The 27168-nt window shown below is 40.8% G+C and overlaps 1 protein-coding gene across 2 annotated transcripts in view; it reads right to left on the bottom strand.

Annotated features, from left to right (window-relative positions):
• The window catches only part of PRKN (parkin RBR E3 ubiquitin protein ligase), a 1337794-nt gene that overhangs the window by 843390 nt on the left and 467236 nt on the right, over positions 1 to 27168 (bottom strand). The window lies entirely within an intron of this gene.

Raw genomic sequence — 27168 nt, 5'->3', positions numbered from 1 at the left:
AATTTTACTATTATCATCAAGATCATCTAGAAATAATAAAGAATATTTTTATCATTATGAGAAAAAACATTCAGCCTCCCAAGTGCATATGATTTATTAAAAACAATTAGTACAAGAATAATGAGAAACAAAAAGAGATCCTAAGTCTTATGCAGCCCCATTTATTTTTACTTGTTTATAAAACAACATCTGTAGACATGTTGAATTGTCATTTGTTCATCTTTACCGATATTGTAAGTGACAACACTTTGTAACATGTAAAGCACAATAAAAATGTCAAACTTTATAATGTTAGCATTTATTAGCAATATGTTTTATAAATATTACTCTCTGGGAATTAATATGTAGCCTAATATTTAGCCTCCAGTGTGAAGGGAAGGTAAAGTATAAATATAAATATATGTTTGTATTGATAAGAAATTGTTTTTGACACCTCTTTGTAGCTTAGTGCCTTAACGTACAAGATACTCAAGTCTGTAGATATCGCATTGTTATTAGCAACTATAATAATTACATAAGATAGATTCATGAGGTTTATGCAGTTCAATACATGCAATGGGTAGGACCGTAAAGTTATAGAAATACCATAATAACTGACAGAATATCAGAAGACCATTTCTGTCTGACGGTTTCACCGTGTTCCAAGAAGAGCTTAGCGAGGGAGGTAGGAGCCCTTATTGTTAAAACCTTCAACAGAAATATGAACACATCCAATTTTATAATTTTTATAACCTACTGTAAAGGTTAAACAATAAGAAAAAAGGAGGAGGAGGAACAGGAATGGGAGAAGGAGCTTAGGAAGGGGAGCCAGGTTGGCAAAGACACTAGCATTGTCTGAAAGAGCATATTAGCAACAGCTTTGCAATAGTAAATGATGCATCCATGAAACTAAATGGCTCTTCCTTCTCCCTCAGGGCAACAGCAACGTTTGCAATATTGTTTCAGCAAATGATAAAGGCAGGGGCAACCAGCAACCGAAGACTGGGGACGTAACTCTTCCAGCTTTCTGTGCTGCAACCTTCACCAAAGTCCTTGAGAAGTTAGTCAGAAAATACTGCGTGCCCACGTCTGTGCCCTGGAAGCATATAAGGTGACGTGCAATCTATTACACGTGCTTCCCTGAGCCAGCTGCGAGCTGGGGATTAATAGTCAGTCCCAGGAAGATCAAGGTCAGGCCAGCCCTGGCCACGGCAAATTTCAAGCTGTTGGTTTTACGTGGTCCAGAAGTTGGGGCTTTCAGGTAAATCCTGAGATCCCCTTTTCAGGGTGGCTTCATCGCTAGTCTGGCTGCGTCACGCTATTTAAAGTTGGCAGACTTCTCTGTGTCACACCGAGGTCTGCAGTGCACAGGACAGGAGTAAGAACAAGCAACACCACGATGTGTTTTTCTGGGCAATGTTCCCGTCGGCCTGACTGAGGGTCTGAGGCACAGACTTCGGAAGATGGAACCACAACTTCTCAAGGAATGGCAAGGCGGTGTGAAGAATGCCCTGGAAAGCTTTTCTCCAGCCGCATCCCTGTCTCCAGTCAACGACGTGAATCCTTCCCCTTTCACTTCTGTCTGGCTCTTAAAATCCTTTCTCTTGCTTAATCAACTCTCCATATGGCGACCCCTTCGCTGCCTAAAATAACCAGTACAGCTTGTGATGGTGTTTATAACGTTCCCCTCTTTTTACAGAATAAAATTTCAAAACTAGAGAAATATTTCAAAAGTATTAGAAATTATATCCTTTGCTGTCATTCACCGGTTGTGAACATTTTGCCATGTTTTCAGCTCACTCCTTCTCCGTGTGTGTGTGTGTGTGTGTGTGTGTGTGTGTGTGCACATATACATACATGCACATATACTACCCATGTATATATTTTTGGCTGAATCATTTGTAATTAAGTTGCAGACATCATGCTACTCACTCCTGAATCCTTCAACATCCTAAAACCACGGACTTTTCTCATACAAAACCGTAGGGCTCCTTAAGGGATTGGGGACACCTTACAGAACACCATCATGGTTTGCAGGCTGCGACATGGTGTGAAGCCCAAGCACCTGGGGTTCCTTTGCCAAACCATTTTCGGGGAGGCTAAATTAAGCCAAGGTGAGCAAACCTCACTGTGGGACTTCCAGAGAGTTCTGTGACTCTGTAACAGAAGTAGAGAGCACAGCACATCCCAGACTTTATCTGACCTCAGAAGCTCGCCTTTCGTGGGGCATTTTGTGAAACTATTCCTCAAAAAAAAAAAAAAAAAAAAAAAATTGGAGGATAAAAAAATCCAGAGGAAGGATTCAACTTACTGCCTAGGGCTTGGTGTAGAGACATGAGCCACACCCCTCAAGTCTCTGAACCTGACCTTATTAGATGTTCCTGAACAGCATCTAGACAATTAAGGTCTTCCCCCTACCCCAGCTATCAATATATTTTTTATTTTTGCTTGACGATGATTATTTTATCATAAGCCCCGAGGGTGAGTCTACTGATGTAATGATTTTACAAGTAAAGTACATTCCTTTCGTTCAGAAGTTCGTTTATTTATTTATTTATTTATTTATTTATTTATTTATTTATTTTTCTGGGCAGAAGTTAAAAGCACAGCTAGCGTTCAGGGCCCTTGTCAAAGTGTGAGTCACTGTGCCCATTTAAAGCGCCCCTAGGGTTTCCTTAGCATTATCCTTTTTGTCCTTATCTTTAGTTTCTCTCTCTCATTTTGTCGAGTTAACATAATCCTCAGGCAAGTCTCCACTCTTCCTTCTCCCTCCCTGCTTCATCCAAGAAATTGCAGAAATCGTTAACAATATTTGCAACAGATCGAGTAAAACCCCTTTTTAAAGATGACATATATTATTTGCTTTGACTTTCCGAGAAACCCGCATAATGTGCATACTTCCCATTCGTTTAAATGTGTTTTAGTGGGCTTACGGCCTAACGAAGTTGTTTTAATAAGATTAATGACTACTTAAGAAAACTCATGCTGATTCTCATGAAAACTTTGCATTGACCTCAAAAGTTTCCACCGCTGGCTGTCACAGAGAATGAGGAGTTTAACTGCTTGGATAATTTGTTTACCAGGGGAGGAAACAGTGAGAGTAACATATTTGATACCACAGTAAAATAATGTTCAGTATCAATATACTATAAAACCGCCTGTATATAATTGATTTACTGCATTTATCACAGATGATCATATTAAAATATTAAGTAGAACAGGGTGCCCAGGGGAACTTTCTATGACCAGGGAAATGTCCTACATCCGTACTCTCGCACACGGTAGCCAGCGTTTGCCTACTGAGGACCTCAAAGGGAGCAAGGGAGGACTGAGGAAGTCATCGCATCAGACAGCACAGCAGAGGAGAATAAATAACAAGGATGGGCCTGGTCCCCTCTCTCCTTCCCTCATCAGGCATGCGGATAACAAAACTAAGGGGGTTCTTCCGTCATAGTGGCAAGTGGAATAGGCTGCTGTTAAGTGTGCTGAAACGAACACCATGTTGGCTGGTAAGAGGCGAAAAGGGGATCCTGTGAGCTTGCAGCACCACAGGGTAGACCTGGGGGCCTTGCTCGTGTCAGAGGCAGAAGACAGCTTCTTGCTCATTTCTCCCTCGCACAGGCCGCATCCCCTACACCAAGCAGAGCGAGTCTTAATGTGTGGCTGGACAGCGACTGGCCCATCTCCATGGCCATCGCCATCTTTGATCCATACCTTCAGGGTCCAGCTGGAGTGGCACTTCCTTTAAGAATTCTTCCTTTGGCAGGGGGCGCCTGGGTGGCTCAGTCGGTTGAGCGACCGACTTCGGCTCAGGTCATGATCTCGCGGTTTGCGAGTTCAAGCCCCGTGTCGGGCTCTGTGCTGACAGCTCAGAGCCTGGAGCCCGCTTCGGATTCTGTGTCTCCCTCTCTCTCTGCCCCTTCCCCACTCATGCTCTGTCTCTCTCTGTCTCAGAAATAAATAAACATTAATAAAAATTTTTTTTAAATAAAAAAAAAAAAGAATTCTTCCTTTGGTTTCCCCCTAAGCATAAGACATCTCCCCAAATAATTACATCTGGGAGTATGAAAGTATCCAACTTAGTTTTACCAACTTTAAACACATGACTCATCCCACCACGACAGGACCAGCATCTGATAAGGTGGAGTCCTTGGCTGAGGCATACTTCCAAGTCTTCCTCTGACTGTTTCCATGGTGTCCAGCCTGGCACTTACCATTTCCAGCTGCTGCCTCCTCCCTGCTACAGCTTCACTTCCTGTTATGTAAACGCCAAGGATAATGTCTGCACCATTAGCTCTACTGATCACCTACAACCTGCCTGATTCCCTCAGTTTACTCTTTCTCCTTGTCACCTAGGAGGCAACCTCAGTTTTGTTTGACTCCTACACGCCCACTGTGGAAGAGACATATGGCCAGAATTTCTGAACTTGCAACCTTGATCCTGTGACAGGGAGCTAGGCCACAGAGAATCTTCTCCTCCAATGTTTTCAGGAATTTTTGCTATTTTATTTCTGGGCAGTGGTCCTTCAGCCTGAACCAAACCACATTTGCTGACACATATGCCTCATGAGCCAGGTGCACAACAAATCTATACCAAAGGCACAAAATCAGCACCATCTCTGAAGGTGCTTGGCTCAGCTTTGCACAACCCATTTTTCCTTATGTTGACCTGAAACTATCCATCACTTCTAGTTTAATTTTTTAATGTTTCTTTATTTTTTGAGAGAGAGACAGAGACAGAGACAGAGACAGAGTATGAGCAGGGGAGGGGCCGAGAGAGAAAGGGAGACAGAATCCGAAGCAGGCTCCAGGCTCCGAGCTGTCAGCACAGAGCCCGACGCGGGGCTCGAACGCGCAAACTATGAGATCATGACCTGAGCTGAAGTCAGGCGCTTAACCAACTGAGTCTCCCAGGCACCCCAACTTCTAGTTTAAATAACATATATTGCGTTAGTCTAAAGCAGTTTCACATGAAATCCATTCATTGTGGACTCCCAGAATCATCTCTTCTGCATGACACCTTGCTTTGGACCGTGGAAAAGACGAGGAACGTGTCCACTTGCCTAAGCAAACTACTGAAGAAAATAATTCTGCCTCCCATTTGTCACACGCCGGTTCTACCTCCCCTATTGTTACAGCCTCCCTTTTTTTGTTGGCTGGTATTTATTTATTTACTTATTTACTTATTTACTTATTTATTTTTGTTACAGCCTCCCTTTATGTCACACTGCACTCTGTTCCGTATGTTCCAAATATCTAGTGCCAGTCCACTAGCTTAGTGGACTCAAGCTTAGTAAACACTCAGTATTTGCTAGGTTATTAAGTTCTCCCATATTTGCTAAGTTATTAAATTCTCTCCGTACCGCTAAATGATATAAAAGCTGTAGCAGGTAGGGTAGTGTGAGAACAAGATCCAGCTAAAACAGAACGTAGCCGTGATTGCAAAATATTTAGAACATCTTGCCACCAGCCGAGCTTAGTGGACTACCCACGTATCCTTCAAAATATTGGCATATCATAGTTGAAATCAACAACATGAATATCATCTTTAAGATCACAAAAATGATGACTATAAACAGAAGTAAAACAAAAAAAAAGGATGCTTGAAAATTTGTTATATAGGACTTAGTATAATTTTGAGTCTTTGAATGTTGAGGGGAAAAAATGAATTCTGAAAATACAAGTACAACTACTCTAAAGGAAGGCAGTTATTACACATAAACACATTTCATTTCCACCCTTATCCATTGGGTTATTACACCCCCACTGAACAGCCACACTATTTCACAATTTTAACAAGCCATAGTCTTAACTCCCGCAGAGCAACCAAGGTAAGACTGTGTTGTAAACAACTTCCAATTATATAACCATCCATCCCAATGTCTGCACTTTTAAAAAATGGTTAGCAATCTCTAAGGAGACTCAACTCTTAAAAGTTATAACTTAATTCTCATTTTTGTTGTGCTGGGTTTTTTAATTATGGTGTCGCACCATAACGTCATCTGGTGAGGCAAAAACTGCTGATTGAAGCTCATGCTTTTGCCTGTTCCTTGTGGTGGTGGTTGTTGCCAATTTATTTTCCCTTATTCGTTCTGAGAGTAATAACCCGATCTCCCATGGCAAGACAAAACTGCAGAACGGAGCACAATTTACGGATTAGGCTTAAACAAATAATCAGCTGGTTCAAAGCCAACCGGGGTAAATCTAGTTGCTTATTCTTCTCAGAAACGGACACTGGTAGAGTTCAAGCCGGTGCCAGGAAATTCACAGCTCTTCAGAGCCTTGAACAAACACCCATAACTCTGATTTAGATCGAATACGTGTTTGACACGACCGAGGACCGTTCACAACTTCCTCCTTGTCGTTCGGGACATGTCCATCTAGGTCCAGACGGCAGCCTTGCCTTGTCACCCTTGTTAAGTCAAGTGACCCTTGGTGTCTGGTTTTTCATATGCAAATGGAAAATGATTGCGGCCCCTAACTCATAGGCTGTTGTGAGGGTGTAAAAAAGAATTGACATAGGAGAAGCACTCAGCACAATATTTGATACACAATGAATGCTCAGCACATTTCACCAATCCTTACTTGCTCTCAAAAAATTCAGAACTCAGCTTATTTCCAGGTACTCCTACCTGTGGGCACTTAGTCCTCTTCCACAGGTGGCCACCTCCCTACTTTTATAAATGTTGATTCTTACGTATTATTTCCATCTTAAACCTACCTCTAAATTTTTAGAAATAACTGAGGTATAATTCTTTTTAAAACTGATTCAAACCCAACCACATCCTTTACAATTCACATTATGGAACATAAACCACGATGGATTTTCCTTAAATTGATTTAATGTTTGCTAGAATATTATTCCCATGAATCACTTTTTATTATAATCCAAGAGATAGAGATGGATTGTAGAAAAATTAAGAATGGAAAAAGTAAACAACTATATGGATCCAGTCTAAGGGACAGAGCTTTCAAGCTGGCTAATGCACTTAAAAAAATAAAGGGGTGCCTGGGTGGCTCAGTCAGTTAAGCGTCTGATTTTAGCTCGTGTCATGATCTCACCGTTCGTGGATTTAAGCCCCGTGTCAGGCTCTGTGCTGACGGCTCCGAGCCTGGAGCCTGCTCCGGATTCTACATCTCCCTCTCTCTCTCTGTCCCTTCCCCACTCACACACTGTCTCTCTGTCCCTCTCTCAAAAATAAATAAACATTTAAAAATTTAAAAAAAACTAAAGTTTTTCCAAAATAAAAAGTGTGTGTGTGTGCGCACGCGCGCGTGTATGTAAAATGGTACCAAAGGGGATTCAAAACGGCTTTCAAAATTTCATGTTAATGGCGGACTTGCTTATATTACTGCTTATTCTTGGAAACACAGGCATGATCATAATCATTTTACAAATGAGGAAACACAAGCTCAGAGAGGTTGAATGGCATTCCCAATAAAGCCACTGGGGTAGTCAGAGATTTGAATATAAAGGCGTTTTGATTACAAAGCATACATTTGCTTCGTAACCACGTGACAGTAAACTTGACTTGGATGGTGGTTGTTACTAAATATGGTAGGGGGTTAATCCAAGTGGCCCTTGAACAGAGGTTGGCAATTTTGAACAATTTCCAGAAATCATTAGCTGCCTTACCAACCCATTTCTCTCAATTAGCACTAAAGGTTTCATGGAGATTTCCATCAGCATTTTACAGCACTGGCATTTAGCAAGAATGTGAAGGTATAGCAACTATCAATAAGGAAGAGTAAATCTCATTTTTAAGGGTTTAGCACCTATTCTAAAATTGCATGTTATAGAAGAAGTGGTAATCCATGGTATGACCTTGGAATTGATGGATTCCTTACTTTGTGTGTGTGTGTGTGTGTGTGCGTGTACAGAAGTGAAACTCTTCTTGCTATTAAAAAACACCCACATTTTTTAAATTTCCTTATTTTAAATATTCTAAGTGTTAGTAGAACCTGTTAAGGAAATGAAGAGTCAATGGAATGGCTCCAATTAGAGAAGACAGCAGGCAAGGCGTGGCCCTCTGCACTCCTGCATGCTTTCTTCATTTTAATGCATCTCCAATAGCCAATATAATTAGTTTGGCATAAATATTCCATTGAAGTATATTTCCAATTTTTCATTACCACTATTAAATATCCTCTTATAAATTCCAATGTTTAAAGTATCCTATTTTAATTTATCCAAGGGATACAGGAGTACTGATGCATAGGGGCACCTGTACCCCAATGTTTATAGCGGCACTCTCAACAATAGCCAAATTATGGAAAGAGCCTAAATGTCCATCAACTGATGAATGGATAAAGAAATTGTGGTTTATATACACAATGGAATACTACGTGGCAATGAGAAAGAATGAAATATGGCCTTTTGTAGCAACGTGTATGGAACTGGAGAGTGTGATGCTAAGTGAAATAAGCCATACAGAGAAAGACAGATACCATATGGTTTCACTCTTATGTGGATCCTGAGAAACTTAACAGAAACCCATGGGGGAGGGGAAGGAAAAAAAAAAAAAAAGAGGTTAGAGTGGGAGAGAGCCAAAGCATAAGAGACTGTTAAAAACTGAGAACAAAATGAGGGTTGATGGGGGGTGGGAGGGAGGTGAGGGTGGGTGATGGGTATTGAGGAGGGCACCTTTTGGGATGAGCACTGGGTGTTGTATGGAAACCAATTTGACAATAAATTTCATATATTAAAAAAAAAATAAAGTATCCTATTTTGCGTATACTAAGAAAAAGTGATAAGACAAAATATGTCATGTTAATAAATCTGATCCTTCTGGGCATTGATTTCAAAAAGCTTTGGGTGGTCATGGAGACTCATAAAATCGTTACTCCTTAAAATGTGAGGAGAATTATTTTCCTTTAGCGACAGTGATGAGTGAGAAAGAGAAGGTGATGCCATCATGCTGGAAAACCAAAAGATAAAGTTATTGTCTTCTCTTAATCAAGACTGATAATATCATGAATTCATAAGCTTCCAAAAGTACACATTAGAAGCACTCGGGCTACAACTGTCTTCACAGGTGCTCAGGACGCTGGAACCATGACCGTCTTCTTGCTTCATGGAAAAGGCCTCCCAGGACCCATCTCAGCCCTGCTCATAGGTCATGACCCACCTCTGGTACCACTTCTCTTCTAATCGAAGGTCCCCGCAAGCTTAAGGTCTGTATCACCCTGAAGCACCTCATCTTCTGTGGTGGCTCCACGTGTTTAAATCAGAATTTCTGCTCCTAGAATCAGGATTTCGGTGACCACCGGTTTCCTTTCTATCCTCCACACCCACCTTCAAACTAGAACAGTGGAGTCCATTGTAGAGACTGAGCCAGTTGATTGAGAAACTGAAGAGATTAGGCAAGTCCATTTTAACTCGATATTGTAAAGTACAAGAAGGTCACTAAGTCTGTGCTGCAGGGTACAGTAATGTCTGTGCTACCTTCCAGGACTGCTGTGGCCCAGAGAAGAAGAAGAAAATCTGTTTTTTTTAGAGTGCTACAGAATCACAGGCTGGCATATATTCCGCACCACTGCTATAAAAGGAACACTAAATTCAGAGAAATTTAGAAGGGAAAAATTACTTATTAAAGGTCAATAGAAAAAAGAAGAAATAGATTTATAATTTCTTAGGAAATATCTAGCTTTCTAAAGATGGTAAATCTTGTCTGCCTAAAGAGTCAAGTTGGTTGGGAGAAGGAAACAATAGTGGGAAGGAAATAGGGTAGTGGTCCTAAGGAAACAGGAGGATGCTAGGAACCTATAAAGATTCTATCTACTAATAACATTAACAGCAAATGTCGATGGGAACCTGACTTTATAGTAATATGTGGGAATCTGACTTTATAGTAATATGTGGGAAAATCATAAAGTGTAATCAAGACAGCCCTTACCTTAACAGCTTTAAAATCAAAGTAACACTTGCATGATCCATACATATCTTAAAGGATATTTATCAAATGCATACACAACAGAGAAGGACCCAAGTATTCTGAGAATAGCGTAAAATAAAATCAAAGACTGGGGGCAAGAATATACACTTCTAATATACATCTCTTAGCTGGAAAGTTCTCTCATTTTCAATTCCTGAAATGACTTAGTTGCACATTCCCACAATTCCGTCTTCTATCCAGGTACATCTGCTCACACCCCTTTTGAACCCTGAGACCTTCGGAAGACAGAGAGGAGACATCTGCCTGGATCTGCTCAGTGTCGTTAGGCAGTGAACCCCTAACATCCCATAGCACCTTGCTTCCGGTCTCAGGTATCACAGTTTATGGAAACCAAGATCTCTGGAAAAAACTAAGAAATACTTCAAGAGTGTACAAACAAAACATAGAGGCACATTGATCAAGGTGTTGATCACTTGTAAAGTCAAACACACTGTGTTTTAGCTTCATTATCTGGAGCCTTGGTACCTCAGGTACCCTACAGATGATCTGGCTGAATTCACAGTATCAGGATCCCTGCGACAGCCATGCCAGGAGCCAGGAACCATGGTTAGCCCCTTCTCAGCAGCTCCATCGACCCCTCCCTATATCTCATGGGGCTACTTCAGAAACAGCTCCAAGTTTCTTCTCTAGTCTGCTTCCATAGTCCCCATCCTGGGTCAGGCTCTCTTTAGCAGTTAAAAGCCTCCCCTCCCCCACCAAAAAAACCAAACACTCCCTTCCTCGATTCTACTCTCCTCCTAAGCCAAGAAACTTTCCAAACTGCTAAAGGAATTGTCTTCTAAACACATATTGTACAACCTAGCTAAAAATAAATAAATAAATAAATAAATAAATAAATAAATAAATAAATAAAGAGATGGCATGCATTCGGGTGGATCCCAAAGGAATATCAGGCAAGGGACTTTTTATTAAAATTCATTTCCACTTTGTATTTTACTACAGAATAGGTGTCTGTTGTATTCCTATAGAAATATTTTAAATTATCATTACAAAAGACAACAGTCTTAGAATACATACTGTCTCTTCAGGTGCCAAAATAATCACAAAAACTGCCATTCGCAGCCGAAATTTTTCATCACGGCCCCTCATGATTTTTTCCCAGACAACTTTACAAACTTAATTACCAGCGCCCTATGCAGTAACACAGTCAAAACACTTGTGATGTCCATGCCGTGCATCCTCAGGCCTCCGCACCTGCCTCTGGCCAGGGACCAATTCTGTCCATCAGGAAGCCACGCTCACCTCTAAAGGAGGCTGCAACGAGTGTCAAACGCCGGGTCCTTGAGAAGCCTAGCCTCCCCTTCCCCACGATAGACAGAGTGAATATCCCTCCTTGTAGCCCCTCAGCATTTGGTTCCTCTGGCTTCTTTTTCTTATTAGATTTACCATAACTACTGTTTATGTCCGCTTTTTTGTGGAGCCACAGTTTTCTAAGGAGAAGGACCTATCTTTTTCATGTTTATATCTCCAAGTTTGGCAAGCAAGTAGGGAATCAGTGGTATCTAGCCCAGTGACATATTAAACAAGCACAAATTATTTACTGAAATCATCCTATTTCCCTTACACGTTTCATTTTGGGTGTCTATGCCCTTTAATCTGCTCACTGGTGATGGGCTGACCTTGCCCACATCAGTGTGTTTCTCCCTCACTATCTTCTTAACACTTTTGACCTTTGTGATCATTTGTTTCTTGTCTACTGAAGCCCTCCACCCTCAAATTACATCTGCACATGGACAGGCACAGATTGGATAAACATCTCATCCTGCTATGTTGATCATACACATTAGAAATGCGTAAGAAACTATCCTAAGAACTTGTTTTAGACGTTATAAATGAATTTTCACCAAGAATCATAAACACAGATAAAATCTTTTCAAAGCGGCACCAGTGTGACCCCCATTCCTGCTAAACTAACCGCTTGAGACTTCTTATATGATTCTCTGACATCAACATTGCCTAAAACGGTCATTCGTGTGAGAAGCCGATGAAGAAGCACTTCTCTGCCTTTTGAAATGCAGGTGTATATGCAATGTCATCACTGCATTATCCACCACGTGTACCAGGTCATAACCCTGTGTCAGGTGTAGTGTCTATCATCACATGCGTGTCTATTGTCCTTGTGGGTTTCCCTGTTTCCTTCCCTTGTCCTCTGGCCCAGAGCAATTTACTAACAGGTCGTTCCGTCTTTGTACTCTCTAGAACCTATCAATTCTCCAAATTGCTTTCAGATTACTTTTCCTAAAGTAAATCTTTGATCACAGCATTCTCCTTAAATGCCTCCTCATTGTCTCTTGCACGAGATTCAAACTCTTTTGCTTAATAACCTCAGTGCCTCCACTGTTTGCATGTCATGTATGTGCCATCTTCACTGTCCCCTGCTTCTATATGTTCAGGCTACACTGAGCCCTCGCAAGACACCTTCTTTCCTCTCTCTGCCAGAGGACTTATCTAAAACTTGGAAACAAGGCAGAAAATGCGGGCGGTGAGTCCTTTCAACCTCATGGGGGCAAAAGCCATCCAAAGGTTTTCCAGAGCAGTACGACAGGACCTTCTCCAATGTTGGAAATGTTCCAGGTGTGCAACTCACTAGGCAGCCACGGGTCCCACGTGGCTATTGAGCCCGTGGAGTGTGGTGAGTGCACCTGAGGAAGTAATTTTTTAATACAATTTATATTTAGTGAAGTTACACATAAATAGCCAGGAGTGGCCAGTCAGGTCTAGGGGAATATATTTAATGTTAATATTGATTAAAGGTCTCAGACTTAGTGAAGTTACTTGTCATTTGTAGATTTTTGTCCAGTAGATTATAATTTCTGTAAAAACCCTAGCAGGAGCTATCTCTGAGTTAGTACGCAATAAATATCCACCTTTACTCCTTCCTCTCTACTCTGCTTACAGATCTAAAAAGGCATCATTTCTCCCTATTTCTCCACACCCTAATCCCCCTTCCCCATAATCTTTTGAAGCCCAAATGTACCACCTCCTCCAGGAAGTCTTAACTAATTCATCCATCAAATGTAAATCCTCTCAATTCCCACTCCATTTTATTTACATTTGATTCCTGATACTTAAGTCATTTTCTATCCACCACATCCCATGGATATTTTTATCAACCCCATTCGACTTTAGAATTTTGAGGGTAGAGACAACCCTTCACTACATTCATTTCTTCTCTGGGTCAGTGAATAGATAATAGCAAATATATGGGGGAAAGTCAAATGACTGGATTTAAAACTGATGCTGAGGTATCAGGACAGTCTTTTTACCTTGCAAACGATAAGATCACAATACACTGACCGTAAAATAACTTAATCTCTGAAACAATATAATGAGGAATGTTCTCCCAGACCCATTAAAATGACAGGCAGGTTGATAATTATTTTTACAATGTCGGGATTCCAAAACAAAATGTTTCTCAGCTCCTGTTATTTGGCAATGCTAAATGAATGTTGTCAAAAAGATTAAATATAAATTGGTTATAAATCTTCATTTAACTACATTGCGTAGGGAAGGTTCCATTACAACAGCCATGTTTGTGTCAGTGTTAAGAACAGAGACTCTTATTTTAATAGTATTAAGACTTGCTGAAGTTCTTGTTTATTCTACAGAACAGGCTTTGGATTTAGGGATGATGCCATTGATGGTCATCACTGAATATATGAGAAAGGCTGAAAAAAAGCTGAGGGCAACGAACTGGACCTTCTGGACTCCAAATGGACAGCATGGCCTTTTCCCAACAGCTGAAGTCACCATTTGCAGGGTGCACTGTCATTGCCTGAAAGGTACACTCACTTTGCTGACCAGATTTTTCACACAATTGAAAAACCTGATTTCAGAAACAGTCCTTTTTCAACCCAGTTTGACTGACTTTTTAGGCAATGATCCGTGGTTTGATCACCTGTCCAAACCACCTGGTGGCTTGAATGGGATCGACTTACAATCTTGCAAAGGGGCTCTCTGAGGCACCATAGCCACCCTTGAACTTCGAATTGTGCTGTCATGTGGCCACAGAAGCCTGATGAACATCTTCTCCCTGACTTACCAAGCTAGTCATTACTGAATGATGAGGCCAGGCTGCATGGCTATCATGGTAGGAGCCAGCAAAATCTTACTTCAAGATGAAACTCTTCTTTTGGTTATGGACTTCAATTTGGGAAGATGACAATTGGTACTGAAAAAAGGACTTTGTAAGGGTGCTTGGGTCGCTCAGTCGATTAAGCGTCCGACTTCGGCTTAGGTCATGATCTCGCAGTCCATGGGTTCAAGCCCCACATTGGGCTCTGTGCTGACAGCTCAGAGCCTGGAGCCTGCTTGGGATTCTATGTCTCCCTCTCCTCTGCCCTTCCCCCCCACCTCTGTCTCAAAAATAAATAAACATTAAAAAAAATTTAAAAAAGGACTTTGGAAGAAACTAATGCTTCAGTGATTAAAAGAAAAACTTATTAAATTAAATTGAATTACAGTAATAACTATGACATAGGAATTATATCAAGAAAAGCCTGAAACATACTCATTCCAACTGTAATAGTTAATTGAAATATGGTAAATATTACCCAAATATCAGCATATATATGTATGTATATATGTATATATATATATATATACATATATATATAAACACATATAGTATACTTCTATAAATATAGACATACAATTAATACACACATCCTATAACTGAAGAGTCTTTCTCCAACCACGGATAATAATTTATATCCAAAAAGTGGAAAATATTTTTTTAGAAAAATTTAAAAATGCTTACTTTCCTATTTAATTGATAAATACTCTTTAAAATATCTTACTTTAGGTCTTACTTTAGATATTTAGAAAATATCTTACCTATTTAATTTATAAACACTAATTAAAATATCTAAATTTTTGCAAAAAGTTTCTCACATGGTAAGATCACTAGAGATTTTTTTTCTTTCCTTTATTTACTTTATGCCTTGCTATAGGGGTGAAGGGGCTAATCTATCTTAGTTTTGTCTTCGTATTTTGTTTTCCTTGGATTTTCCAAGTTTGTTCTTTTTCACAATAATGATACATTATGTTTTTAATAATAAAAATAAACTTCTAAAACAACCTTGCCTTTTAAAATTATAAAGAAAGATAAACCTTTATAGAATAAATTCTATGTATGTATGTATCTATCTATCATCTATCTACCATCTATTATCTATCATCTATCCATCATCCATCAATCAATTGACTGATCTATTGATCTATCTATTAATGCTTCCTTTAGCCTCTTTAAAGAGAAAGGCCAAGAATGTGGCGGGAGGAGAATGAAAAACAGAATGGAAAAAGCTACTGAGGCAAAAAAACAAAAACAAAAAAAACACAAAAACATAGCAGAGAGGAAGGTGTAGAGATAAAAAAAAAGAACTGTGTAGAAGAAACAGCACAGAGTAGCCAGAGAACCATGGGAAAAAGGATGAATACTGAGAGAGAATACGAAGTTTCATACAATACTACTCTCCAGTCTTGTGACCCTTGGAATATTACTCTGTGATACGCAGGCTCTATTTTCACTGCTGTAAGTCTGACGGAGCTACTGGCTCCTGACATGCTCTCCAGGCGGTGCATAAACCAAGGCCTATCATTAGTTCCCTTCTAGCTCTCCTCTTGTCTCCACTGTTTCTGCTCCCTCTTCCTACAGCCTCTGTGTGGGGGGTGCAGGCTGCAGAATGGCAAACCCACTCTGTTCCCTCCCCAGGTCCCTGCTACATGCTGTGACTTCTCTGACTTGGTCCCTACCTTAAAAAAAAAAAAAAGACTATTAATAAACACATCAATTAGAAGACTACTTAAATTTCCATTGAAAGGAATAATTACTTTTAGCTCAAGAATAAAATCAGCATGAAAATGTCCCCTAAGGAAGGAGACAAACAGAAATGTGGGAGGAAATTTCTGCACAATCTTTTGGTGAGAAAAACAGGTGGTTCAGTGTACAATTGAAATATAAACCCCGCCCACACGACTGAAACACAGTCTTCCCCTGTGGGGGGCCAGGTCAGATTCTGGCAGGACCGACCAACAGTGTCAACACACAGCTGTGTAGACGAAGAGCCACAGTCCATAAACCTTACTGAGTTCCTGGAAGTCCTTCCTGGAGAGCAGTGGGATCAAGATTGGAGGTGCTCCCAGAACGCAGTGCAGCTCCCTGCAGATGCACCTGTGGGGAAGGCAGTGTGGGGTGAGCCTGTCCCCTGCTCGACGTGTGAAGGGGGGTTAGCACGTGGAAATACACCACAGGGAGCATAAGGCTGGAAGGAATCAGGCGCTCCAGACAGAGGTTGGAGAGCTCCTGAGTATAGACCATTATTCCCCTGCTGAAAGGGGCCACGGGGTCACCCAAATCGGGAGGCTGCTGGGACTTGTTTCTCTGCTCCCTGGTCCAGGGCATGTGGCAAAGGGAGAGACCTTGAGCAGTAGTCTGGAACCCTGGGGAGGACTGTGGCTTGGGGCAGGATGGCCTGACCCCGAGAGCATCCTTGCAAATCCACATACATGGGGGTGGGGCCTGGAAATTGGTTATTTATTCAGTTTTAGTTGGTTGTTATTTTTGAAGCTCATAGGATAATCCTGATGCACAGCAAGGTGTGGAAACCATCGATAAAAAAGAGTCATGACATTCAAATGTGAGCCGAGTGGCAGAAAACAGTCATTTCAGGAGGAGAAGGCGCCCTATAGTGTGGGGTCCCACTGAGACAGTGCTGGGACTCTTAAGGACAAAGCTGCTATGGGGGGGGGACCTGGTGTAGCAGGTGGGTCATGTGATGCTCAGAGCTCTTCACTTTTGCTCATCCAGGGCAGTGACTTAAAGAAAGGTCATCTTCTTATCCCCTGTCTGTGCCCCTGCTGCCAGCCCACAGGCTTCTCTATTCAGACAACTCTTCTGTAAAAACCAACCTGAGACTCAGCTTATCTTCGTAGAAACCTGCCCATAAAATCTACTAAAACCTAGTAGACGCGGAGCCCTGTAACATAGTTCTTTATCTACAAACTGCATAGGCAATAACCACACTGTTTAGTAAAAATAATGAGAATTGACAAGCCGTTCGCTTTTTAGCTCTTCAGTTTCCTCTGCTGTTCATTACTTGCTTTATTTCATTTCTAAATTGAACTGTATATTATAAAATCTGGCCAAACAGATCTTTGTGTAGATACTGTGTCTGCTTCTGCCAGAGATGATTTTTCATTCAGGGTGAACAGGAAAAGGCAATATGAGATACAAAATGCATTCAAGTTTTAAAATAAGGATGAAAAACCACAAGTGCATCATTCAACCGTCCTCCACAGCATTTTACTTCATATCACAAATGGAGATCTACAATTAAACCACTTTTGTTTGGGTTGCTAGTTTTTCCTTGCTTTGACTCTCTGGTCAGGAAGTAATTACATTTTACAGATTAAATGATGCTTGTATTGGGGGTGTGCCATGAAAACAGCAATAAATGTCACTGACCTGCAAGAAATACACACCATCGTGGTTCCTGTTTTATAACCACTTCTTCTTTGCATGAAAATTGATTATAAATGTCTTCTGCCCTGACGTGTAGGACTTTGAAATCTTGGCTTACACTAAAACTATGAAAGTAGAATATACGTTCTTTATCTTATATTTCTTAATAATTTTTTACAACACACTCCACTGCTATCAGACCCCACATATTGAATGCCTACTCTGGCACCTGCTCCATGTCAGGTTCTGTAGAAGACCCCTGAGAAGTTTATGTATCTACTTCATAAGTTTTACAGATGAAAAGTCCGAGTTTCAGAAATGTAATCTGCTCAGAGTCACGTGGCTTTCTAAATGACATTTGTGGATTTAAACCCAACTCACTAGGACTCCAGTGCCTTCCCTCTTCTGGCCACAGTACACTCCAGTATTTTGAAATGAGACTTGATGCTTTAAAGGCAACCTCTCTAAGAAACTAAAATTAAACTTAAAACCTGGGAATGGGGAAGAGGTTGCAATTAATATAATTTTGGATTCAGGAATAAACTGGATTCCAATGTCTGTTGGGTCACTAACAGCTATATGAATTCAGATTGTGTTTAAAACCTTTGAAGCCTCAGTTCCACTATCTATGAAATGGGGGTAACAATACACACCTCTAATAATGGCTGAGAACAATAAACGAAAGAACATATTTAATGGCTGGCACCTATTTCCAAACCTCCTGAGTGAAAATGGTCGGAGATGAGCCCAGCTGGGCCAGAACACATGGAAGGGAAATTTCTACATGAGCTAAAGGAATGACAAGATCAAATGAGAGTAAAAAGTCAAAGTTCAAGTACAAGGAGGTTGGCAAACCAGCGAACAAAGTCTTGGTGGGCACAGAATGGGCCACTTGCAACAAGGCAGGGGAAGAGCAGACAGTCCCCAGGGGAGAATAAGTCAGGAGGCAGCACTCATCAAATATCTGAACTTGTTCAAGGGCACAGACCTCGGTAGGGACTTGTCATGCAAGGATCAGAAACAGGCACCCGCTAAGTCCTCAGTAAATGCTACACTTCTGCATTTCATCCTTGTCTTGAAGTGGGATGTGTGGTGAATGCGTTCATAGATCACATCTACTCCTAAAGCATCCTGTGTTTTTTTGGTCAGCTGCCCCAATTCCCTTGTTAATGTTTATGTCCAAGGGGTTACATGAGTACTGACAAGAGAGAATGGTAACTGAACCAGTCTGAAAATCTTCCCTCCTTACGTCAGCACACACCGGTGTGAAAGATTTGTTCCCCCTTCCCTAGTTTCTATTTTGAGAATGCAGTGTACGAAGAATGCATATTCTGTCTCTGTTTCTTCACAACATGTTTATTTATTAAGAAACTATTTTCTTCTTTGTTTTTTTTCTTCTTCTTCACCCCAGTCCTCCCTGGAATATCTTGCATTTGCTGTTAATGGAAGACATTGAATTGGCAGAGAAATGAAATACACCTTCTTCGTTTTGAGAATTATTTTGCATCTGTGTATTTCTTTGGCAGCAACTTGGCTGATGAATGAAATCTGTTGAACTACAAAAAAAAAAAAAAAAAAAAAAAAAAAAAAAAAACTTCCAGAAGTCCTAGTCTTTGACTTTGAATGCTATCTGAAAACACAGCCTCTGAACTTTTCAAATGAGTGTGCCTCATTCAGTAGTTCCGGACGTACTCAAATTTAGGGTAGCAATGAAAACGGAATGTGGCCCATGACACAAGATACCATTCGGATGATGTCACAGTGCCATGGCCAGAGCTTAGCAACACTGCTCTGACCCATTCTGTCAAATATCTTATTCTCACAAGCCATCACTGAAGTAGACCTTGCTTCCCTAGCATTATTTCATTACAGAAAAATAAGATGATTGAAAAGTATGTGAAGCTTACAATACAATGCTAATGGGGCAGAAGATGGGGAATGCCAGAATGTTTCCTCACTGGTTCTGAGATATAAATATTCAGGCGACGCTCCGTAAGTTCTGACAGGCATTTTAACAAATGTAAATTAAGGGGAAATTGTAAGATGACAAGTATTTGCTTTATCATTTTGAAATCTCAGCTTAACAATGACATCATCATGAAGAAGAAAGCCTTTTCAAAAAAGTTGACATTAGGTATAGAGAATAGAGATACTGAGCTACTTACACGGTCTTATCTGTGTTAGTGATTTCTACCATGAGGTGCATGTTGTGTTTGAAGAGAAAATACAGATGAAAGCAAAGATAAGAGTAGATTTTGTTGGGCAGTCTCAGAGTTGAAGAGACTTTAATCCCAGTTGAATCCCAGCCTTTTGGTTTTATAATCTTGGGCAATACCGGAGGCAGAATTCTAGGACAGTCCCCGATTCCAGCCCCTTGGCATACATGTCCTGAAAAATCCTCTCACCTGGAATGTGGGTGAGATCATTGAAAATGTTTAGCTTTCATGATATGGCAAGGGTGAAGGGTTTTGTCGATGCACAGGAGGTCCCAATCTTGATTTGGAGCTAGTCAAAGGGAGAGAGAGACACCCTGGGTGGGCCTAGCCTCATCACCCAACCCTCTGACAAAAGGGACAGAGGTCTTTCCTGAAAGAAAAGATGGAAGAGAGAGCGTCTCCTGTTGGCTTTGAAGTGGGCTCCCAGTTGTAAGAGTGTCCATGAAAGGGTCACATGGTGGGCATTTTGGGGACCTCTGGGCGCTCAGCACAGCCCAACTGACTACCAGCAAAAAAGCAGGACCGCGGTCCTACAGCTGCAGGAACTGAATCCTGCCAACAACACGTGAGCCTGGAAAAGGACCAGAACTCCCAAAAGGGACACCTTCAGTGCAGCCTGTGAGACCCTGAGCAGAGGACCCAGCCACACCGTGCCCCGATTCGTGATCTTCAGAGAACTACAAGACCATAAAAAGATAGTTGGAAGCCACTAAGTGTGTGGTGATTTATTACACAGTAAAGCAGACTACTACACCTGAGCTGTTTACTTAACCCCATAAGCATCGGTTTTTGTGCATGTAAAACGGAGATCACAATAGAAGATCACTGTAAGGATTCAGTGTGATTAAATCTCTCTCCCAGCACCTGCTGGGCATGTAGGAAGAGCTCAGGAAAGGTCGTTGCTGTACTCACAGCACTACCAGCAGTAGCAGCATAAACTCCAGTAACTATAATATGCTAGAACACCCGGGTTTGCTTATTAACAAAACACACAGAGAAATAGGCAATGTACCTGTATCCTATAGGCTACCATTTGATTAAATTTTTTGTTTCTTTTTATCCTTTGAGAGAGAGAGAGCAAGTGTGGGAGGGAAAGATAGAGAAGGAGAGAGAGAATCCCAAGCAGGCTCCACTGACAGTGTGGAGCCTGATGCAGGGATCGACCCCACAAACCATGAGATCATGACTTGAGCCAAAATCAAGAGCCAGATGCTTCACCAACTGAGCCACCCAAGTGCCCTTTGACTAAATTAAATCAAGGTATCATTACATCTGTCAACATCCACGCATATGTATATATTGACCAGCCCCAAACAGAGGCATACAACACACGCACACGCACACGCACACGCACACACACACACACACACACACACACACACTCACACAGCTCCAAGACTAACAAATTACTCCCAGTCTACAAATACACTACATTCTTTACGTCTTTTTTCCATGCGCTGCTCCTTCCCACTGAAATGTCATTTGCACATTTCTACCTATAAAGTCTATTCATTCTTCAGTGCCAGGCTCAGCTTGGATGGCATTACAATGTCCGAGGACTGTGCTAATCACAAACATTATCGTGCTCAGTAACAATCACATGAAATAGATATTAGTGTTGCTACTCCTTACCCCTTTCTTAAAGGATGCGAAATGAAGGTCCAGAGAGACTAGTTGCCCAAGCTCACAGTGCAGAGCAAGATCTCAACTTAGTCAGCTGTGCTCCGGTCTGTGCTCCCAACCACTATATTAAGCTTCACATCGATGGCCTCCTTATAAACTCATCCATATCTAGTTACAATGGATTTTTCTTTTATATGATCTCCTATTATATACATTTTTTGACTAGTAGGGTTTAAGATGAGCCTAAGTTGAGCTATATATGGTATATGGAATTTGTTTGTTTGCTTTTTTATCTTAGAGAGAGAATCTTAAGCAGGCTCCATGCTCAGCACGGACCCTAATGTGGGGCTGGATCCCAGGATTCCAGGATTGTGACCTGAGATGAAATCAAGAGTCAGATGCTCAACTGACTGAGCCACCCAGGCGCCCCTGGCATATGGAGTTTGAAAGCAAATTTTAATATATTTACATAATATGAGGAAGGACAAATTGGAGAAAAATATTAATCCATACCCTCATTTACATTTGCCCAATTGGAGGAGAAGAGCCAGTCAGAGGCAATAATCAGGAGGGTTTAGGGCTTCTGTAGGGAATCTATGAGGGAAAGAGGACTTGGGACTGGACGGGGAATCTTCTGGCCACACAGCTGCTCCAACTGTCTCCTCTGGTATTATTTGTCCCAGCAATGAAATAAGGGCAAGAAACAAACAAACAGAAAAAGCTGTCACTGTAATACCCAGGGCACAAGTCACCTTGCTCTTTGATGCTATGAGAATTTCAGACAGAGGTGAAACTATTTCCTGGCCTAATTCTATGTAAAAGCATGCTCATCTGTGGCCCAGTGTGGTGGCAATGGTCTACTATCTTTCTGTCCTGGGGGAGAAGTCTGGAGACTGTGGGAAATTCAGCCTATTTTAGGCACTGATTGTGCTCTATTTTATTTTATTTATTTATTTTTTTTGATTGTGCTCTATTTTAAAGCTCAGAGATGAAAACACCTCTCATCTCTCTGGTATCTCTGATATTTTGGGGAAAAAAACAAATTTTAGTTAAAAGAAATGTTCACGTGAACTTATTTTGCATAATGACCTTGCTCTGATGGAGCCAGCAAGATCTGGAGAACATGGTATCTATAGAGCCTATGGTCCTCACTCCCCACCCTCCCCAGCACTGGGAACTTCCAGAGAGCAGGGTCTGTGGGCTGCTCATCTCTGCACACTTCATGGAGCCTGCCCCAACGCCTTACACTCAGTAGACACTTAATAAATGTGCACCGGTTAAAGAGGAAAATATTTTTATAATTCCAGAAAAGCTAAATTACCAGCAGATGTAGCTAATGTGTTTAACTTTAGAAAACATGTACTAGGGGATCTAATGCAGAAGAACAATGGGAATTTACTTTGGAGATAGTTAATAACTGATCTAAAAATGAACGGCTGGCTACAGAAAATAATTGCTATTAATGTTGAGTTGTCTTGGGAATCTGGGTATATTTTTCCCCCTACTGTGAAGAAAAGGAAGTGTAAAGTCGAAATCTGGCTACTGAGAAGATATTGCTTTAAAGAAAAAGAACAAATCTGAGCAGTGTTTAGGGTTGGTAGCTACTAGATTAAACAAACGTGATCTTACAGCCCGTGTTATTCAAGAAAGAAAATATTTAACCACAGCAGATAGTGATAGCATTTTAGGTGCTGTGTTTTTTACCTTTAGAAATGGTTCCCCCTGTTGCAGGCTCTGTGGATTTCTAACCCATCACTTACAACCCTGTCCCAAGCCTGACTCCTTCTAAACTCCACTCTCCTTGTTGACAGTGAAAAGTCTTACTCATCTTCTTATCTCCAGTGTCCAAGCACGTATGTGACAAACGACAGCCGCTCATTAAGCGCATACTGGGTGAATAAAATACCTGAAGCATTTTACAAAATTTAGAATTAATAAACCTTCCAAAGTGGTTGTCTTGGCTTCAAGTCTTCTTGATACACACAATGAAATACTGCTCTATCTGATGATAATGACATGAAGAAGAGGGGACGCCACTGACAACAGATCTCAGTCTGACACGTGGCTATGCACCTGCCATCTGATGATCCCTTATCATCCTTCGACACGAACATCCTGTGAATAGAGGTGCCACGAGGGTGGCAATCTGTCCACCTTGTTCATGGCCACACCCCACGGCACAGCTCACTAAATGTCTATTGGGTGAATAAATGGATGAAGAAACATGAGAGACCCTGCAACGACTTCTCTCGAGCTTCCATGCAAAATTCTTTAAAACCACACCGAACCTTCTATGCTAATCTAGGAAACAACCACACAATATTGTCTCCTGAAATACCTTCCTTGTAATTAAAACTCTGTGGTGCACATGTTTTTGGGTTTTTTTTGTTTTGTTTTGTTTTGTTTTTTGTTTTCCTATTTGTGCGTGTTTCTAACAACATGGGTGGGAGGGAAGGGGGACAGACAGAGAGGGACACCCAGCACACCAAGGGGGGCGAGAAGTCTTCTTCCAAGCTGCACTGAGCCCTTTCCAGGTGCCTGGTGTCAGGGAAAGAGCCAGACCTTTCCATGAGGGCATCCTAATGGGGAGAAGCACTGCAAATGATGAAAACAGTCATTAGCAGCAGGGCCACTGGGTCAAGTTACCTCCTTCCCTCACTGACATGAGCCACTGCTCAGGAGGAAATCCCAAGGGGAGAACAGAGGCTGCTCATTCTCCTCCTGCCCTGATAAAAGGCCAGACAGGACTGGCTGCTTGCATTGTTCGCCCAGAGGCTTTCCTGCCCAGGCAGGGGAAGGGGAGTGAAGAAATAAAGAAGATATTTATCCGCATTTAGCTTAATTATCACAATATATGTATGGAATGGACATATGACCTACATATATACATATTTAAGTAGCCAGCATGATCGCTCTACACTGCGATGTTCCCTTGACTTCCACCCTCTTCAAGTCATTGACTAGTTTCTTCATTTTTAGCTACCCAACGTTTTGAAAATATGTTTTTTTTTTCCCTTCTTAATGCAACAAAGCAAACCACTGAATATGTTCTCTTGGTTTTCATTATCTGGAATAACTAAGTCTTTTTTTTTTTTCTAACCCTTCCTATATCCATTAGAACCCAGTTCCTGAAAATCACGGTTTTTCAAAACCCCAAACATATCCCATTATAGTTATAATGTAAGAAACTCTGTAAATGATCAATAAATCCAAAACCCACAAGCATTTCTGTTTTACTTTAGAAATATCTCAAATATGTGAGTCCCAAATTATGAAATTATAGTGCTGATTTTCACTTTGTACTTGACCTCTACATTAAGTCGGAAAGAACGACAGGCAGATTTTACATCAACTTACCTTACTCTCTTCTTCTTGTTCTTTAACTGGGAAGACATGCTTGGAAAAGAAAACGAAATTGGATTTCTACCATTCTTTTTCCCAATCCCAAAGTGATACATAAAAGCCAAAATGAAATTAACTACTTAGTACAATATGGTGAGAATATCATCACAGTCTCTTATATCCATAGAGAAAGCCCTAAAGACTGAGATTGTGCATGTATACAGAAGTCTGTAGCACGGACACATCAAGGGGACAGGATGCCTCACTGAAGTCCAGACAAATGGGCGGAACAGTTGCTGTTGTTGTTGTTGTTATTGTTGTTGCGTTAAGCAGCTCCATTTAGGAAAAGAAAATACTTAGTAATTTGATTAACTTCAATGTCTTATTGTTGGGGCTATTTCCCCAAATTGGACTCTAAAGGTGCAAAGTCCAATATATTAGTGACCATAGGAGTCTCCCAATTTAAGTTGTGGAAACCTTACTACTCAGATCATTCAAGGAGATCCACATAAAGAAAAATTTCAGTGCAAGAGGGGTTGGCCACATAATAAAACAGATGTCTTTCATCTTTATTTAAGAAGGTATGTTTTTTGGTAGACAATTCAACTGACCCACAAAAAATCACTACATGCAAATCAAATTATTTATAAGACTCATCAGAAGGATAGTGGAACTCATTCTGTAAAATACATTTTGTTGGAAATAGAAATTTAAAGCATCACATTTGTAATCTAAAGCATAAATTATCCCCTAATAGTATACCTGGTCATGCACATGTACCAATGGGGGCTGGAGACTGTCCTTTACCTCCTCATAAATAATAAGTATTGGTAATAATGTCCACAAAACAAATTCTCTGTATAAATGTAAATTTTCATTAAAAATTTGACACTTGAAGGAAGCTATGATTCATTAAAATGGAAAATAACAAATTCAGGGGAAACTTTGTTTTTTTTTTTTTAGTCCATTGATCTCTCACTTTGTTGAAAGACAGCTAAATGGTTTGAACTGAATGCCTGATAAATATGTGAACTGATTGAAGCTATAAATATCTTCAAAGAGCTTATCAAAGCTTATGTAAATCCTTTTAATGAGGTGAAAACATGAAAATTAGCTCTAGTTAAATGCCTAGGAGAGCCCAATATTGTATTTCACATATCGATTTACAAACATCGATTTCGGTCTTCTCGAAATAGAACTCCAATCTTATATTGTTCTGATTTTTCAAATATTCCTACATTTTATAGAGTCAGGTACAGTCACCAAGAGTGGATCCTCCAATAACATAAGCCAGGCAGTGGGGTCCTACATGCACCACCCCGAGCTGCTTCCTTGCCATGTTCTATGCCGGATCCGTTCCTGACCTGCAAATGTTGGAAGACACGATGATCCAGTTCATGGGCCTCTTCTTTCTATCTATACTCACTTGCTAGGTGATCTTCTTCAATCCCATGGCTTTAAATATTTAAACTTTGACTTCCAAATGTACCAAGTGAGCAAAGAGTCAAAATCGAAATCCAGATTTGTACACCAAATTGCCTCCATAGCTCATCTGCCCTCATCGGCATCTCAAAACAATATATCCAAATTAGAACTTACGATTACTCATCAGTTAAGCCTGCTTCTGTCCCATCTTCCCCAACTTAATAAAGAACACCTCCATTACCCAGATGTTCCAGACAAATGTCTATGAATTATCACAAGTTCCTCTATTTCCATCACACTCCACATCTGATCCACTGACAGATACCACAGGTGCTTTCTTGCAAATGTCTCCAGAATTGGACCACCTCCAAAGCTGTTCAACTCCAGTCCAAGCAAACACCATCTCTTACCTGAATCCTCATAATTGCTTCCACTCCTTCCGTTTCTGCTGCCCAAGCCATTTTTTCTACAAGAGGCTACAGCGGTTGTTTAGAAACATAAACTAGATCCTGCAACTCCTCAGCTCACTTTCTTCTGATGGTTTCGCATCCATATACCATACACATACCTTCCAGATCTTGCATAATCCTGTCTAGCCTCTCTCCAACTTCATCACCTTGTACCCCCATCCAGCCACATTAACTTTCTTTCTATGCCTCACATACTCCAAATTCAATACCTTCACTCGGCCTTTGCACTTTGCATTCCCTCTTCCCTGCGCAATTCCTCTCAGTATTACGTATCGGTTCCCTCCATCCATTCAGGGCTCTGCTTAGAGAGACCACTCTTCATCTAAACCACTTGCACTTCACTCTCTAGCCTTCCAACCTATTTTGCCTTTAGTTATGGCACTAATTGCCAGCTCAAATGATATGATGAGTTAATTTGGTTACTTGTTTATGGACTATCTCGCCCAGTGGTCAGCTCTGTGTATCAGGGACCCTGTCTGCTGCATCTACTATTATATGCAAGCACCTAGTACAATACTGGCACAGGACAGGCACTCAATAAATATTACTTTTCTTGAAGGAAATATTCATGAATGTGTACCCTTTTCATAGCCTATGTGACTAAACAAGTCTTACAATCTATTACTGTCATGCAACGTAAAGTATAAATACATATGATTTTGAATAGCAAGGTTATTAGTTTTTATTGAGTATAT

Source organism: Panthera pardus, unplaced genomic scaffold, assembly GCF_024362965.1.
Source record: "Panthera pardus isolate Hobbes unplaced genomic scaffold, ASM2436296v1 HiC_scaffold_17, whole genome shotgun sequence".
Lineage (NCBI taxonomy): Eukaryota > Metazoa > Chordata > Mammalia > Carnivora > Felidae > Panthera > Panthera pardus.
The sequence above is the reverse complement of the archived record's forward strand: the minus strand, read 5'-3'. Positions and strand labels throughout refer to the sequence as shown.